The following is a 19,396-nucleotide window of genomic DNA, read 5'->3' on the forward strand; positions in this document are numbered from 1 at the left end:
GAAAGTGTTGAAACTAGTTACGCGAGGGTTGATGCTTGACTACGTATAATTACGAGAGTAATTAAATTGCTCACAGAAAGTTTTTTAATTGAGATTTTGTGTTCCCAGAAAGTCTAATTTTATCAAAGTCAGCTTGTAGCTGGGATTTTTATTATTTAAAAGATAAAATATCTCATCTATTCTATTCTCATGGCTGTAATTTATTATCCAGACAATAATGAGTTGACACATTGTGCTATATCCTTACTTATATCTAATTTGCAATAAGCAATATAAAGCAATGAAGAATTTACATATTGACTTTCATTCTTGTTTATATAATCTAATTAAAATATGTTTTTACAGGGATCAAAAATATGCGGTAAAATACAGTGAGCTGATATGCGACGTTTGCGTAGTAAGAGCTAAATCTTTCTACTTCTTTTTATGTACAGTATACATAGATATTTTTTTAAGAAAAAAATTTCGAAAATATGGATAAATATTTTAAAATATTTTGTTAGAAATGGCTTCCTCTTTTAAGATTCAAATGTATTGACTTCTACAATTTTCGTGTCTGATGTACCATTTTCGAATTATAGACATTTACTCAGATGGCATTGTGGGTTCATTCTTTGTTTCTTATGATTTAGGCAGTGGTGTTGATTCTCCGCTATAAGGGTTGATCAAATGATCGGATTTTACAATTCTCAATCTTATTTTAGTGACTGGAGTACAATATACCGAACTAATGCAATATATTAGACAGAGCAGTGATGACTCAGGGGATAGAGCGTTTGCCTTCGAAAGAGGTGAACCAGGTTCGAATCCCAGCATTGGCTGGTCGATGCCAATTCCTGCCTTGTACCGACCACAATGCTGACGAAATATTCTCATTGATTGACTGATCATGGGTTAGAATCCCCTTGAGAACAGGACAACCGCTGGTGGTTTTCTTGGTTTTCTTCCCCACGTAATGCAAATTCCGGTTAATTCCTTCAAACAGTCCTTCGCGCAGACTAGTTTGTCCAAATGCTTAATCCAGGAGCTCTCTTGTCTTCTAGATTATGCTCAGAATTACAAGGTTTCGGAGTTGAAACTGCTACTCGTGTGCATAAAATTGGGCCACCTGCTCAACTCCGGTTACAGAAAGAATAATTTTATCTATTTTGGAAAAAAACACTGATTCCAAACATTTCTTTTGCATATAGTGCCATTTTGCATATAGTGCCACATGAGCCGTGAAGGCTCAGGGGATAGAGCTTTTGCCTTCCAATGAGATGAACCGGGTTCGAATGGCTGGTTGATATGAATTCCGCATCCGTCTTGCACCGATCACAGTGCTGACGTTAAATATCCTTAGTGGTAGACGGATCACGGGTTAGAGTCTCTTTGCAGTCAGACTAACCGTTTGATCCTTTCATGGTCTTCCTTTCCATGTAACGCAAATATGGGTTAGTTCCATCAGAAAGAACGAAGGCAAATTTTTCCCAATACTTGATCCAGGATTTCCCTAGTCTTCAAAATTGTGTTCAAAATTACAAGGCTACGGAGTTGAACATTAGTAGTCGTGAACCTAAAGAATTGGGTCGGCTGCACAACTACAGTCATAATATTATAATATACCTGACGGAAATGTCAATGTTTGTCAGAGCTGTTGCAAAACACAATGCGGAGAATTTTACCACCATCTGTTTCATTATTTAAATTGTGCTAATATAGTGCACGCATGAGCTAACAATATCAACGGATCATCATTAATAATCAATCTCAGACTAATCTTAATAGATTAAATTTTGTAGCTTTATTGAGTCCTTCACACATTGAGGTCCCGCAGTGGACTGATCGTTAAGACACGGTTCTCATCAGATCACCGAAGTCAAGCATCACTGGCTGCGGTCAGTGTGCGGGTGGGTGACCCACTTGGATCAGTCTGCGTAGGGACCGAGGGTGTGCGGTATTGGTCCTCGTTAAACTGTGCTACCGTAAAGTGCTCGACTTCGCGCGCAGGTCGTTGGGCTACCGAAGCGGGGGTGCCATCCCCTCTGCAGAGGATCAAAATTGTGATGGCATGTCTTCGGATCATCCTCAGGGATGTTTCCCAGACCGTCGCCAATAGCCCATTGTGCAGCTCTAGTGCGACGTAAATCAACAACAACAACAACAACTTCACACATTGAGCTTTCAGTTTTCATGTGCTTCTTCAAAAATATAAATACTGATAACTCCATCGATTCTGAATCAGTTGAATCATTCTGAATTATGTTGAAAATGTATATGTTTTGATCTGAGATTATGTGTATGGGATTATTTAAAACTAAATCGTTAATCAACATTAGATTACTGTTGATATTTTTTTATAACAGTCATTGAACAGTCCACAGTTACGACTACTAATGTTCAACTCCGTAGACTTGTAATCTTGAACCCAATCCAAAGGACGAGGGAATTACTGGATCAAGTATTTAATTTTTTTTATAACCGTCGTTGAACAGCCGACTCAATTTTGGGTTTACGACTACTTATGCTCAACTGCGTAGCCTTGTAATTTTGAACCCAATCCAGAAGACAAGGAAATTCCTGGATCAGTACCCCCAGAGATATGATTTGTTATTGAAACCAGGAGCACTTCGTGACACGACAGATTTGTCGTGCATCAGTCATCCTTTACTACAAGAGGAGCCTTCGGCCGGTGGGGATCGAGCCCACGACCACTTGGACATGGGCCCAGTGCCATACCAACCAGGCTAACCCGTCCTCTGGATAGAGTATTGGGTGAAATCGACCAAGATTGATCCTCTGCAGAGTAAAACTTCGGTAAACCAACGACCTGCGCGAGAGTCAGAAACCAACATTAGAAAAAAATTGCTTAAACACTAATGTCCTACATTTTACAAAAGATACAATTTTGTGTAATTTGTGTATTTTCTTTCTTTCTTAAAAGAACGATTCCTTCCATTACATGCAGGGGTTGATGGCAATGAATGGACTGGCTTCTTGATCAGTTCTGCTCAAGAGGAAGGTGTGCGTCCTCGTGGGAATCTAACATTTTGCGAGATTTCTCCCCTTGCGAAAATATAACCCAACAATCTTATGATCTTCAGACTCACACAACTTTGAAAAGTTGGAGAAATGTAAGCTTTTCTTTAATTCCCGACAAACCAAGACGTGACGCAGTTGCGGCCTTCCGCTTATATACAGGCCACGATTGTCTTTCTGCTCACTTATACCGCATAGGCCTTTCCACCACTCCTTTTTGTCCACTTTGTAAATATGGAGAGAAATTGGGCAGGGACCACCTGCTTCTATGTGGGGCCCTTCATGGACACACTGAGTCCTCAAGATATTGGGAAGCAAGAGAACTTTTAAGGCAATGACTTCGATCTTCTTTCTTTGTTATCCTACGTACATTTGTATTCGTTATTTATTTCATCTTTTTATTTGTACCTTTTTGCCTTGAAATTGGAAGCAAAAAAAAAATCTTATGAAAACTCCTCTCAACCACTAACTTTTGCAAGGCATCCGGATGGGTCTTTTCTCTTCAGACCATGATTTACCGCCTCGTGCTTCATGATCATCATTTCATCACATATCATTTGTGTTTTATGCTTCTTGAATCACAAATAAATCATCATGTCCTTGACCTACTTGTAAATTTTCGGAACAATAGTTCTGAATCACCCTGGGTGTATAGAAATACAACCAATTATCATGCAGTTTTGAAATTTAATTACAATTACAGTTGTATAGTTAAGATTGTCGGTCATTTATATTAATGGCAAAACTTATTCACTTTTTAAAATGTATGCAAAATTATCATATGATAAAATATCCTATGATTTTTTTTTCAAGTGTCATAATATTTCGTATTTTTTTTCAAAATGACTTTTTCTTTGTTTTGAAGTGCGATCCACTGGATGAAAACTGTAAGTAAGTATAATTAAAATTATATAAACTGTATGTTGTTGTTGCTGTCGTAAGTCATTAAGGCAGTGTTTCCCAAAGTGTGGTACGCGTACCCCCAGGGATACGGGAATAGTTTAGCAGGGGTACGCGTTCTTATGCGAAATATCTTGCAACAAACGAAAATTTCAAAATTTTTTCATCTAAAAACAAAGCTAGCCATGAATATTTAAGATTACGTATTTTTTGCAGAGTTAACAGTTAATAATTAGTGGTGTCAACAGCCAGTTGTGATTTTTAACTTTTTCTAAATTTTTTTATAGTAAAAAATACATTCATTTTTTTTATTAGTGGTACACAGCGTTACGAAAAATTTATAGAAAGGGTACACAAAAGTCATAAGTTTGGGAAACACTGCATTAAGGCAAGGGTTACGATTGTCCCCTTTTTTCAGTGGCGCCATTTATGACCAAGAATTCAACTTCGACCACACCCATACGTCACACCAGTTTATAGGGCTAACCCATTCATACATATATTCATTCATCCACAGATCGTAATTTTGACCTGAACCGGAGAACAATTAATCTCCAATTCAGTACCCCCAGAGGTATAATTTGCTTTGGTAATATGGTGGACTTAGTGACTCGACAGATTTAACGTACACATGTCACCATTTACTACACGGGGAGTTTTCGGCCGATTGGATTCAACCTCCAGTCCTTAGTAACGTGAGTCCATCGCCCTGCCAGCCAGGCTATCACCCCCCAAAACTGTATGCTCTGTAATCAGTATAATTACTTATAGAATTCAGAATCTTTGTCAAAACATGTGCATTAGGATCTCAAAATTAATCTTTAAGCGAGAAAAGTTCGTCTTTAAAACTAAACGAATCATGAATGAGCATACCTGCCAGCTTTTTCGGATTTTTCGAAGGATTTCATTTCGATATTTAGCGTAGTAGCAAGATTTTCACTTCATGCTTGATTTTTATTTTAGTTGGGGAGAGTGGGGTCAATTGTAACATTTTTTACTTAACTATTTCTAACTAACAAAAATCCAATATATTATTAGTATTAATTGACAGACGAGTAAAGTAGACTATCCTCTACTAGAAAAAAAATAAATGCCGTATTTTAAATGTTATTATATTAGTTATTAACAATTTTTGACAGTCGTGCACTTGTTACAATTGTCCCCACTTACGGGGTCAATTTTAACAGCTCATAAATTCCACTAAAACATAGTTAATTATACATATTATCATAGTTGTGATATATTTTTTTATTGATCAAAATAGTAGTGATATTTTAGGAGTAAAAATAATAATGAGCAGAGACCTAAAGGGTTAAACTTTTAACTTTAAGGGGTNTACATAGATATTTTTTTTAAGAAAAAAATTTCGAAAATATGGATAAATATTTTAAAATATTTTGTTAGAAATGGTTTCCTCTTTTAAGATTCAAATGTATTGACTTCTACATTTCTCGTGTCTGATGTACCATTTTCGAATTATAGACATTTACCTAGATGGCATTGTGGGTTCATTCTTTGTTTTTTATGACTTAGGCTGTGGTGTTGATTCTCCGTTATAAAGGTTGATCAAATGATCTGATTTTGCAATCTTCAATCTTATTTTAGTGACTGGAGTACAATATACCGGACTAATGCAATATATTAGACTGAGCAGTGATAGCTCAGGGGATAGAGCGTTTGCTTACGAATGAGGTGAACCAGGTTCGAATCCCAGCATTGGGTGGTCGATACGAATTCCTGCCTAGTACCGACCACAATGCTGACTAAATATTCTCATTGATTGACTGATCATGGATTAAAATCCCCTTGAAAACAGGCCAACCGCTTGTGACTTTCTTGGTTTTCTTCCCCATGCAAAGCAAATTTCGGTTAATTCCTTCAAACAGTCCTTCGCGCAGACTAGTTTGTCCAAATGCTTAATCCAGGAGCTCTCTTGTCTTCTAGATTATGCTCAGAATTACAAGGTTTCGGAGTTGAAAACTGCTACTCGTGTGCATAAAATTGGGCCACCTGCTCAACTCCGGGTACAGAAAGAATAATTTTATTTATTTTGGAAAAAAACACTGATTCCAAACATTTCTTTTGTAGTGCCATTTTGCATATAGTGCCACGTAAGCCGTGATGGCTCAGGGATAGAGCGTTCCGCCTTCCAATGAGATGAACCGGGTTCGAATGGCTGATTGATATGAATTCCGCATCCGCCCTGCACCGATCACGGTGCTGATGTAAAATATCCTCAGTGGTAGAGGGATTAAGGATTAGAATCTTCCTGCCGTCAGTCTAACCGAGGGAGATTTTCGTGGTTTTCCTCTCCATGTAGCACAAATGCGGATTAATTCCTTCAGAAAGTCCTCCAAGAAGGCAAATTTCTCCCAATACTTGATCCAGGATTTCCCTAGCCTTCAAAATTGTGTTCAAAATTACAAGGCTACGGAGTTGAACATTAATAGTCGTGAACCCAAAAAATTGGGTCGTCTGCACAACTACGGTTATAATATTATAATATATCAGACGGAAATGTCAATGGTTGTTAGAGCGGTTGCAAAACGTAATGCGGAGAATTTTACCACCATCTGTTTCATTAATTGATTGTGCTAATATAGTGTACGCATGAGCTAACAATATCAACGGATCATCATTAATAATCAATCTCAGACTAATCTTAATAGATTAAATTTTGTAGCTTTATTGCGTCCTTCACAGAATGAGCGTCAGAGTTTTCATGTGCTTCTTCAAAAATATAAATAGTGATAACTCCATCGATTCGGAATCATTCTGAATTATATTGAAAATGTATATGTTTTGACCTGACATTATGTGAATGGGATTATTTAAAACTGAATCGTTAATCAGCCTTAGATTGCTGTTGATATTTTTTTATAACTGTCGTTGAACAGTCCACAGTTACGACTACTAATGTTCAACTCCGTAGCCTTGTAATTTTGAACCCAATCCAAATGACAAGGGAATTCCTGGATCAAGTATTTAAATTTCATTTTATAACCGTCGTTGAACAGCCGACCCAATTTTAGGTTTACGACTACTTGTTTTCAATTGCGTAGCCTTGTAATTTTGAACCCAATCCAGAAGACAAGGAAACTCTTGGATCAGTACCCCCAGGGATTTGATTTGTTTTGGATACCTGGAGGACTTCGCGACTCCACAGATTTGACGTGCATCAGTCACCATTTACTACAGTCTTCGGCCGGGGGGGATCGAACCCACGACCTCTTGGGCATGGGCCCAGTGCCCTACCAACCAGGCTATCCCGGCCTCTGAATCAAGTTTTGGGTGAAATCGGACTTCATGGAGGACGAGATTGATCCTCTGCAGAGGGGAGGGCACCTCCACTTCGGTAAACCAACGACCTGAGCGAAAGTGAAAAGCCAACATTATAAAATAATTGCTTAAACACTAATGTTCTACATTTTATTTAAAGATGCAATTTTGTGTAATTTGTGTAATTTGTTTTTCCCTACTTAAAAGAAAGATTCGTTCCATTACATGTAGGGATTGATCGATTGCTGAAAGGACCAGCTTCTTGATCAGTTCTGTTCATGAGGAAGGTGTGCGTCCTCGTGGGAATCTAACACTTATCGAGATTTCACCCCTTGCGAAAATATAACCAAACAATCTTAAGAAAACTCCTTCCCACTACTAACAGTATTTTGCATGACATCCAGGTGGGTCTTTCTTCTTCAGACCATGATTTACCGCCTCGTGTTTCATGATCATCATTCCATCACTTATCATTTGTGTTTTATGCTCCTTGAATCACAAATAAAATAATCATCATGTCCTTATTCTACTTGTAAATTTTCGAAACAATAATTCTGAATCACCCTGGGTGTACAGAAATACAAACAATTATCATGCACTTTTGAAATTTATTTACAATTACAGTTGTATAGTTAAGAATGTCGGTCATTTATATTAATGGCAAAACTCAATCACTTTTTAAAATGTATGCAAAATTATCATATGAAAAAATATCTTATCATTCTTTCTTTCAAGTGTCATAATCTTTCGTATTTTTTTTTTCAAAATGATTTTGTTTTGTTTTGAAGTGCGATCCACTGGATGAAAACTGTAAGTAAGTATAATTAAAATTATATAAATTGTATGTTGTTGTTGCTGTCGTAAGCCATTAGGGCAGTGTTTGCCAAAGTGTGGTACGTGTACCCCCACGGGTACGGGAATAGTTTAGCGGGAGTACGCGTTCTTATGCGAAATATCTTGCAGCAAACGAAAATTTCAAATTTTTTTATCTAAAAACAAAGCTAGCCATGAAAATTTAAGATTACTTATTTTTTGCAGAGTTAACAGATAATAATTAGTGGTGTCAACAGCCAGTTGTGATTTTTAACTTTTACGCAATTTTTTTATAGTAAAGAATACATTCATTTTTTTTATTAGTGGTACATAGCGTTACGAAAAATTTATAGAAAGGGTACACAAAAGTCATAAGTTTGGGTAACACTGCATTAAGGCAAGGGTTGCGATTGTCCCCGTTTTTCAGTAGCGCCATTTATGTCCAAGAATTCAAATTCTACCACACCCATACGTCATACTAGTTTATAGGGCTAACCCATTCATACATATATTCATTCATCCGCAGATCGTAATTTTGGCTTGAACCAGAGAACAATCAATCTCCAATTCAGTACCCCCAGAGGTTTAATTTGCTTTGGGAATATGGTGGACTTAGTGACTCGACAGATTTAATGTACACATGTCACCATTTACTACACGGGGAGTTTTCGGCCGATTGGATTCAACCTCCAGACCTTAGTAACGTTAGTCCATCGCCCTGCCAACCAGGCTATCACTGCCCAAAACTGTATACTCTGTAATCAGTATAATTAATTATAGAATTTAGAATCTTTGTCAAAATATATGCAATGGGATCTCAAAATTAATCTTTAATCGGGAAAAATTCGTTATTAAAACTTAACGAATCATGAATGAGCATACCTGCCAGCTTTTTCGGAAGATTTCATTTCTATATTTAGTGTAGTAGCAAGATTTTTACTTCATGCATGATTTTTATTTTAGTATATTTGAATCGAAATGATTTTGATTACCATTATATTTAAACAGTTTAAACATAGTGGAGAAACCAATCATTCTGTTTATATCTGTTTTAAGTGTTGGCTAAATATCAATAAAATATATGTTTACAATATTATTTCACTTGGCATTTCACTACCACTACAGGCAAACTATTTTGAATAACGTAAAAGTTGGTAGGCGTGAATGAGGAAATATACTGAAGCTGTCGAATTTTGGAGTAATATTTGGTAGCTAATCCATTGAGAAAAATTACATTCATTGATATACAAAAATTTACTACAAGTTTAAAATTCTTCTTATCTTATAAAATATACCACTGTCACAGATGATTAAATATTCATATACAGCTTATGCTTCGCCAGTATTGGTGGAAAAAGAATATTTCATACAATGAGGCTCATAAGTTTTAACCGCAGATCCAGTACTGCTAGTATACCGATAAATATATTAAACTGAAACTAAATCATTCCATGATACATTACATTTAATGGTGCGATACGCTTAGGTCATATGTTTTTGGTATTAAGTGTTATGTTCGAAGGAGCAGACAAGTGTATATGTATTTATAAAAACCTACGTGTTCTTTACAAACAAAATTTACAAAATTCAGACAAAATTAAACTAAACTAACCTAAATGCCCTTTTGAAAAAAATCTGTAGCTTTTCGAACAAATCTAATACCAGATTTAAAATCTCCACACCCGGGATTATGTGCTTGTATAAATGCAACAAAACATTTGTTCCTCAGTGAAATTCTTATTAAATTTACGCTATAAACGTTATAAAGAAATAGCAGCTCTACCTCTTGTTTAGAAAAATCAATGACTAAAAATTCATTTTAAAATGTATTATTAAGTTTAAAATTTATTATTTAAATTAAAAACTCAATTAAATATTTTTTAGAACACGCAACATCCTTCTTAGCATTTCATTTCGCAAGTTTCACTTGGAAAGACACATTCATCAGCCGAAATACAAAGTAGGCATAATTCAACTGTTTTTTCTTTATATATATGTCGAGTAGGCGTACTGTCGACTGTGTTTCTCTTTATATAGATGTCGAGTACGTATAATGTCGACTGTTTTTCTCTTTATATATATGTCGAGTAGGTGTAATGTCGACTGTTTTTCTCCTTACATATATATCGAGTAGGCGCAATGTCGACTGTTTTTCTCTTTATATATATGTCGAGTAGGCATAATGTCGATTGTGTATTTTCTTTNTCATATACTTATGTATAAGGAGAAAAACAGTCGACATGCACCAAGTGCTTCGAAAATATGCGTCCATCTTCTAGAACTGAAAATGGGGATTGAGAATTTGAAATTTTCTTCTCAGAATTCGCAGAATTTTTAGTGCCTCACAGCTCAAAACTTTTTAGCTCATTTTTAAAATAAAAATTCAAAATAAATATTAAGAAATTATATCTTTGTGCGACTCTATTCAAAATAATTAAAACTATAAACGAATTTAGTAATTTAGTGCAAAGAATTGTTTGATTCGATTAAATAGTTATAGTGAAATACATTAAAAAATTAACATTAATTAAAATTAAAACATTATTAATTGCAATTAGTACATTATTAACATTAATTCAAACTAATAAAGAATAACAATTTACAGGGTCAGAGTTTTAACCCCCTCTCTTGACTAATCATCAAGACTAGACTTTTGAGATTAGAATTGCGATTCCGTCGAAATAAAGATAAGTTTATTAAGAGAACTACTTTCGGTGCTTGATTTCGAGACTTAAAAAATTGCTCTTATTAATGTTGGTATTAATCTTTCTTTTCGTAATAAGCATAATTAACGTTATTCTTTCGAATTATTAAAATTGCTTATAAATACGTTATAATCCGATAATTAATTGAAAGGTTATTGAAGTGCTCTGTCGTATTGCATTTGGAAACCTGTATTTGTTTTGATTTCATGAACTTCAAATGTACTTTTATTTGATGTTAATCTTGAGAATTTACTTCATGTGTTTAATTTCATAACTTAAAAGGAAAAAAAAACATTTGCTCTTATCAATTAACATATTTAAGGTAATTCCCTCGAATTCCCTGTTAATACGTTGTAATTTGATAATTATATTCAAAAGTTATTAGTGTGTTCTGTATTTTATTTGGCGAACTGTATAGGTTTAGATTTTCTAAGCATTCGACGTATGTTATGTTTATTCTGTGTAAGGGCATTTTGTGTACAATTTGTAACTTAAAAGAAAAGCTTTCTCTTATTAATTGGCTTAATTATTAAGGCTATTCCCTCGAACCATTAAGGTTGCATTTAAGTACTTTATAATCCGAATGTTCGCTTAAAAGTTATTAAGGTGTTCGCTTTTCATTTTGCACAATGCTCATGCTTAGTGTTCAGTAAACCTCAATATCTTTTTAAGAAAAATTACCCAAACATTTTGTGGAATTGATATAAGGGGCACAAAGTACGTACACAAAAATGGAGAAATTTTAACCCCCTCCCCTCTTTCGTACATTACCGTACATAAGGTTTTACCCCCCCCCCTATTAGAGTACGTACATTTTATTAGTATACCCCCTCTTTTTCATAAAAATTGAAATAATTATGTTTTAAATAAAATTAAATATGTATTTAAGGAGTGTGTAGGAAAAAGTCAAATTTAAATTTGGTGTATGCTTATAATGTACGTACTTTGTATAATACCTCCCCCCCTTAGGGATGTACGTACTTTTTGAAAGGCCCCTAAGACAAAAAAAAATTAAATAATTAACGATAATTCAATTGGGTACTTGCACTTCAAGAAGAAGACTTCCCATATCCGCATATGTAATCCATGACGTCAGTGCCAGCTAATCTTTATCAGCAAACTGGAGTATTAAGGTTAAGGTTAAGCTAAGTTTTTCTACATAAGTTTGAATGCTAATTAACGATAAGTTAATTGAATACAGAGCCGTGTCGCTCATCGAATCAGTTGAAATATAATTCTTTCTCGTCTACTTCTTTTATGTAACTTAGATTTATTATTTTTTTGTGCATTCTATAAACACAATGATATATATATATATATTTTGTGCACATGGCAGCTCCGATGCATAATTAGTTTGGTTTTGCTCCACATGGCTTCGTGCCTGTATGTCTGTTTAAATATATAGTGCAAAAAACTGAAATCTTTGTGAAATAATTTAGAATGTATCACTTAAGAGAATTGATACTTGAAGGGCTCTACTTTCTCGAAATAGAAAGAAAGGAGCAGCTGTAAGCGCAAAAAAATTCCACGTTTCAACAACCAATCTGGATCGAGATACCCACTCTACGTCACTTGCAGTATCCCATTAAGAATAATGAAAGAATCATTGTTCAATTAATAGTTAAATATGTTACCACAGCGGAGCGCTGTTCGCATTTTGTCGGGCGTTAAATAAATGAATTGCTTTTTACTTTTTAAGCATTAAAGTAACAAACTTGAGGCGCGACAGCCCTTGAGGGTCAAGGCCTACTGTGCCCATCTCAGTTCTCTTGACCTTGGGCTCTGGGGTGCAGGAGCAGATGTTCCGGTCAGGTGCTCAGCCGAACGCGGAACCGGGCGTCTGGAGAGTTTTAAGTAGCAAACCTTTAAGTATTCTCTGAGCTATAACATAGAATATGTACGCATCTCTTAGATATGACAAAGAATGTATACAAAATATTAACATATACAATATTTTCTTTTCAGTGTATCGAGCTGTTCAGCTATATCGGAGGTTACATGGGTATGTGGATGGGCATAAGTCTAATTTCTATATTTGACTTATTTCAATCAATTTGCAGAATACTGTACTATCCATTTTCAACGAAAAGGAAGAGACTTAAAATAACGAGTCAATATTAGGGAGATGGATTTGTCGCAAGAATATATAACATATTTTGTTGTAGTGTCAACCATGTTATACTTTATGTTTAATAAATACTTGTGTTCCGTCTTCTATATTTCAGTCTTATAGCCAAGTTCAACCTTTATATGTAAGAGAATAGTTGGAACCTTGAAAAGATGTTTGTGCAAAACCATAGGACAATCATACGACCATTTACTTTTACTCTTATCTCATCTCATCTCTATTTCGATAAATTTAAACCAGATATGGTTGGCACATGAGTAGTTGCGTGGAAGATCTTTGGATGTGGAAATATTCAGTACTGCCAAAGCCTCCACACGGTTTTAAATAGGTAGTCCGATCAGACCACTGTGGAGGATATCCACTTTCCGAACGAGTCATTTAATACAAAATTTAGTTCAAATAAGAAAGTGGTAGCAAATATATGACTAAAAATTTGTTTTATTTATGAATATTAACGGTTTGCCTTATTCACTTGTCAACCACTACAGATTCAATTCTCAAATATATATGATGAATTTCTCTCAATTACTTTTATAAAAGGTTTTGGGTTCGTGCGCACAACTGGTTCACTTTTTAAACAGTCTGCGCAGACCACTTATAAAAGACCGTGTGGAGGCTTTCGGATGTAGGAGGCGATGGTACTGCCATATATTCTCCTTAACTGCAAAATGCTACCATCAATTGCTCGTTTACATTTTTTGTATACTTTTAATGAGTAATTTATCTTATGAACAAAAAAAATGCTTTTACTTTTACCAGAAGCAAATGTTCTTAAACGTTGATTGTTTAACTTGTTATGTGCTCTTAAATTTTAAAAATAAACTGATGATGTAATATACAAACCATCTGTATTTTATTTTGTATCACTAACACTGAATAAAATATTCTTTTTTGTAATTTGTATTCTCTCTCTTTAGTTTTTAAACGTTGTTTGTTTTACTTGTTATGTGGGCGTAAATTTTAAAAATAATTTCAGTATGTAATATGTATAACATCTGTATTGTATTTTATATTCCTGAAAATGAATAAAAGGAAATAAAAGTTTCCTTTTAGCATACGGAAACATTCACAGATCCATAGCACCCTTGATCTTACGTTTTCTTACATTTTAACTTTTAAATAACAGTTTTAATCTAAATCAAATGAAAATTAATAACTTCCTTAATAAAATATTAAATTTAACTTATTAACTTTAACTTAATAACTTATTAACTTTACTTAATAACTTATTAACTTGAGAACTCAGAAAATGAATAACTTATTTTATAGAAAATTTATAACTTACTTACATAATAATTTTTTTTAATTTTTTTATTTGTAGGTTACTTAATTTACTTTTTTCTCCCAATGCCCACCCGATTGACAATCGTCATTCAGGTATTAGTGGGACAGATTTGCTCGCCACTCTTTCAGGGGCATCATAACATGGGGCAACGTTGCTTCCACTGCAAGGACAAAAAGTACAGAAAATGAAAGAACATCCATGCCTTGTCCGGCGTTCGAATCCAGGACCTTTCTGATGTAAGGACAGCTTCCTGACCACTACACGGTCATTCTTTGATATTTTAAATAGAAATTTCATGAACTTTTTTTAAAATGTTTTTTTATTTTTTGTTTACTTTAAAAATCAACATAAAAATAGTCTAAGAACAATATTTAGTATCTGCTACGATGCGTACAATAAACAGGAATGAGATTTCTTATTTAAGCCATGTTGTGATGACTGGTAACGTCACCCTCGACAAACGGTAGTTGCAATTGTATCAATTAGAAAAAAGCAGACAAGTTGGAGCTCTCTTAGGAGATGTATGCCTGTTGTTTTGTTTGTTGTTTTAACTATTATTTCTTCAATGCTTTTTTACTCTTGCTAAAATAATTTTCTTATGCAGCAACCTAGCAGAAAAGGAAACTCCTGAATCAAGCCTTGGGAAAAACTAACCTTCATGGAGGACTTTTTAAAGGAACTAACCAGCATTTGCGTCACCTGGAGAGGAAATCATAAAAGCCTATCATGGTTAGCCCGAAGGAAAGGAGAATTTTAACCTGTGATTCACCTACCATTGAGGATATTTATCACAGTACTGTGGTTGGTGAAACACGGGAGCAGAATTCGTATTTATTAGCCATAGCTAAGATTTGAACCTTATCACCTTATTGGAAGGCGATAGTTTCAGATTTTGGAGCCCCTTTGATGTACAAAGGTGTTTTCGAGAAATATGGAAAATAAAAGTAAATACAAATTGGGCTTACCACTTCTTTCTGTTCTGTTTTTTGGCTGCGATGCCAATATCGATATCTTGTAACAATGATTTTTTTATGCGAGAAAAACAATAAAAGAATCTGAAATGTTGCCACTCATTGTACAACTGCGTATAAAGGTCTGAAACAGACACTTATAAATAAACATAAACGCAGCCTTTTACTTTTGACAACAATAGCAGGGTAGCGTGCAGAAAGATAACTTGGTATCCTTAATGAGTATTAGACAGGTAACTGTCTCCATTTTCTCAATTATGATGCTAATAAACTAAAGTACAATAGTATCATTTTATAGGAAAACAATAACAACGAAAGTCAATAATATTTTAAATTCTAATGAGATATTAACAAAGACTTAGTAAATTGTTTAAAATAATCTTTGGATTGGCCTTCATAAAGAACTTCCTAACATTTAAATCATAATTAATACTTAATTGTTATTCTTGAATTAAAATCAATATCAATTGTTTATTTTATCATTGATATTTATTTAAAAATTGAAGTCATGAATTCTTAAAATCCGTTTTGAAAAGCGGAAAATGCTAATAAATCAGAAAACAATATGCTGTAAGGAATGCTATTCATCTCAATTGTTTTATACCATCTGGTATTTTTCCAGCATCAATTGATAGTATAACAATTGCAATTGAATATTTTTTAAAAAAGATTTCTCGTTTAATTTCGTAACTTCATCGTAAGTACTTCAAAATTAATATAACTTCGCAGTATATCGCATTAATCAATAATAAAGAAACCACGCTAGCTACATTTTGTCATCGTATTCTTAAATGTTATGCAAGACTTTATTACAAGTATTCACACGAAATTTAAATATAAATTATAATCATATTAGCAAACTACGCATTATTTCATTTGTTTAAGAAATATTTTAACTGCGTATTCAAGTAACTAAATCAAGGGAATTACAGGTATGTAAATTTTTTTTTTACTTTCTCCCAATGTAATTTTCTGTATAATGTTTTAGTTATCTAAATATTGACCAAAATGAAGCGTAAATAATCCCTATTAAAAGACAGTAAAAACCTCTTGCCACAGTATCTGCATTAACATACTTTGTACTCATTGGAAACAGTACCAATTATCATAATATTACTAGTAGTACTAATTGCCAAAATTAAGCATCACTTGCTTCATTAATAGTATGGCGAATTTCCTATGGTTAGGTAACTTATTTTTCTTTCGAGAACGTAACTTAACTTTATTTCAAGAACGTAACTTAATTTTATTTCAAGAACGTAACTTAATTTTATTTCAAGAACGTAACTTAATTTTATTTCAAGAACGTAACTTATTGTTCTTTCTTTCATTTACCGTATATTTTAAAGCATTTAGTTTAGCAGAAACACGTTTTAAAGGCACAATTCTAAACATGCAGTCTTAAAAAACTTTAGGAATACTAATTTGGTAACGTAGTTCTCAATTGCCATTCAAGCTGATTACTGGAGCTAGTAAGAAATAACATTAAACATTAAGCAGCTTACAATAAACTCTTTTTTTTGTTTAAATAGAGATGTGATTTTTCAAAAATCTTTGCTATTATCTTTTATATATTTGAGCAAAAAAAAAACACAGAATCGTCCTCAGTGTAATTGTAAAAACAGTATAATCATCTGCAATGTCAAATGCTAAACCAATGAAAGAAAAATACTTTTTAAAAATTTTTCCCAAACAAACCAATGAATATGTTTCAGCGTGTCTTATTTTGAAAAAATAGCTTCTAGTACCCGCTACTTTCTAAATTTCAGTACTCTAACACAAAACGTTCTGAAATAATAAAAGTTCCGATGCAGCGTTCTGGTACATCAGGAAGAAAAAAAAATACTGAGTAAACGGTGAAAAAAACCTGTGAAATTACGAAAGCATAATGTTTGTAGTTTCAAAAGTGGAAATAAAAGTTGTTATAAGAAACATTGGAATAATAATTACTGCTTGTAGTAGCTAGTATATATTATTTATTATTTTCTTACTTGAAAAAACAAAAATATCTCCCTGTGCACCGAGGAATATCACACAGGGCCCGAAGGTACAACAGAGGTACAGCATAGTAACATAAAATAAAGTAGCTAGTATTGCTCACTGATTTATATGATTCACGTTTTTTGACTTTTAAATTTCTATTTCAATCATAAAAATTGATTCTTTTTGTATTCAACTCATTACAATAACTCAAATTTCATGAGGTAATGAATTTAAACTTTTCATAGTGTACTAAGTATTTAAGTTTACTGTTTTCGTAATTCAAATTTGGAGTAATAAAATTTGTAACATCAATAAATATTTCATCGATCATTCTTAAGCCAAACTTTTTTCTATATAAGTTTGTAGCAATATTTTTATTTTTAAATTAGATTGCTCGATACTTAAATTAAGCAAAAAACTTATATTTATGGGGTTAATGAAGTTTCCTACCAGTCAAAGCAAAAAGCGCCAAATAAAAGAAAATTAAAACGTTACAATTTATTTCTTCTCCATTAGTTGCTTTCGTCCTAATCTTCTCACGAAAAGTCCGTCATCTTAATCTACTGAAATCAATCCCAGATAGCAGTGCAAGATTGATTTTACCTTTATCACAACCTTTATCACAAAACCCCTATAAGGTTTATAAATGATTTACAAATAAACCATGCCAGCTTGAAACAACGTCAAATTTAACTGTGCTAGTTTACTCATTATGAGGTTCGTATTAAGCTTGCGTATACAAACCTATTATATCGAAATTGGATCTGCCTTTACNCTCCATGTTTTGAGGGTACTGTTCTAAGCCGACCAAATAAAAAAAGAAAATACAACGTTTGCCAGAAGGTTGCTTGCTATATGGGATTGTTCTCTAGATTTTTATTCCAAATAATACATCATATTTTTACAAAATTTAAAATACAAAGGAAAGTCTATACAGTTGCTCTCTATACATCTAAATTTTATAAATCAAATTCATCAACTCTAGACATGAAATCGTAGGTCACATTAAACATTGTCACGTTTGATGAGCTTCTTTGTTAGATCTGTTCCTTTACTTTATTCACGTACCAAAAATGTGTCGTATTTTTTTTATTTATATGCCTATAAGTTATAAAAAAATATTTTTGGAAGATAAAATATTCGAAGAATAGATTTGTTGATATATCTGCAGTGATTAATTGTCATTATTTTTATCTTATACAGGTAAAAGAATTCTAAAGCATAGTTAAAAAGCAGAAGATAATGAGAAAAAATACGAGATTTAGACGGTATCTGAAACATACATTTAAGCAATCTCTGATAGCAAGTTTTTCCACCATTAGCACAGCCAAAACATGGGTTGAAAAAATGTGGAAAGCGTTTGTGTTTCTCGCATGCCTAGCAGGTTGTATATACCAAACATTGGATTTTATCCAGTTTTACCTCACTTATCCAACAACTATCAATGTAGAAGAAAGTAATCCTTTCGAAATTCCTTGGCCAGCTATTACAATTTGCAACAATAATAGGTAATAACAAATATTTAACTACCTGACATATCATTTCTTGATACAGAAATGATCTTTGATTGCACTGTAAACAACAACTCGCAACAGAATGGTGTCTTCAAAACGTCTGAGACACGTCAATTATTGTTTTGACATAAGAAACAAATAACGTCTCCCGGACGTCTTCTTATGTCAAGGGGTTAAGAACGTACAAAGGGGTTGATTAAAATATAAATTTACATCTGCCAAAAGGAGCGTAGGAAATTGAAAGCTTCTTTTATTTTTTAATACCTTTATAATTGAAAAAAATAATTAAAATCCTAGTCAAATCATAATGCAAACCTAGTAAATGAATCCATAAATGCTGGTATTAAAAAGAAAAAGAAGTTATTAATTTTCTCTTCTCATTTTGGTAGATCTGAATTTTACTTGGATAAATATGACATCATTTCTAAGAACTGTAGGCATGATCATTCAAATTATGGGAAGAATTATGTTATGCAAAATGTTCCAAAATATTTACTGCTAAAAGAAAAACTGTTTACATAGACTTAGTATAGAGGTGTTTCCATCCCTGTATTTATGTATAACATACAGAGATTTCATCTTTATTTTCAAGTTACGAAAGCGTTCATGGCATTCTTTTTTTAAGGCCTATCCTCCCCAAAAATGTGGAGTTCCATCAGATTGGATCGGTTTTTTCAATTGTGTAACTAAATACCACATAAAATGCTGGCAATGGTTTGATTTTTAATTGTCCTTTGTCCAAAAATCCCGTAAAATTAAAGCAATATTTAGTTTGAAATTGCCTTTTAACCCAACACCGC

At 33.5% G+C, this 19,396-nt stretch overlaps 1 long non-coding RNA gene across 1 annotated transcript; it reads left to right on the forward strand.

Moving 5' to 3' along the window:
• Positions 1 to 387: 387 nt before the first annotated feature.
• Positions 388 to 13,587, forward strand: LOC139426489 (uncharacterized). The gene is made up of 4 exons (XR_011637767.1): positions 388 to 397; positions 7,986 to 8,011; positions 9,895 to 9,970; positions 12,681 to 13,587. It is a non-coding gene; the product is annotated as an uncharacterized lncRNA (long non-coding RNA).
• Positions 13,588 to 19,396: the final 5,809 nt, after the last annotated feature.

Source organism: Parasteatoda tepidariorum, chromosome 9 (genome assembly GCF_043381705.1).
Source record: "Parasteatoda tepidariorum isolate YZ-2023 chromosome 9, CAS_Ptep_4.0, whole genome shotgun sequence".
In the NCBI taxonomy this organism is placed as follows: domain Eukaryota; kingdom Metazoa; phylum Arthropoda; class Arachnida; order Araneae; family Theridiidae; genus Parasteatoda; species Parasteatoda tepidariorum.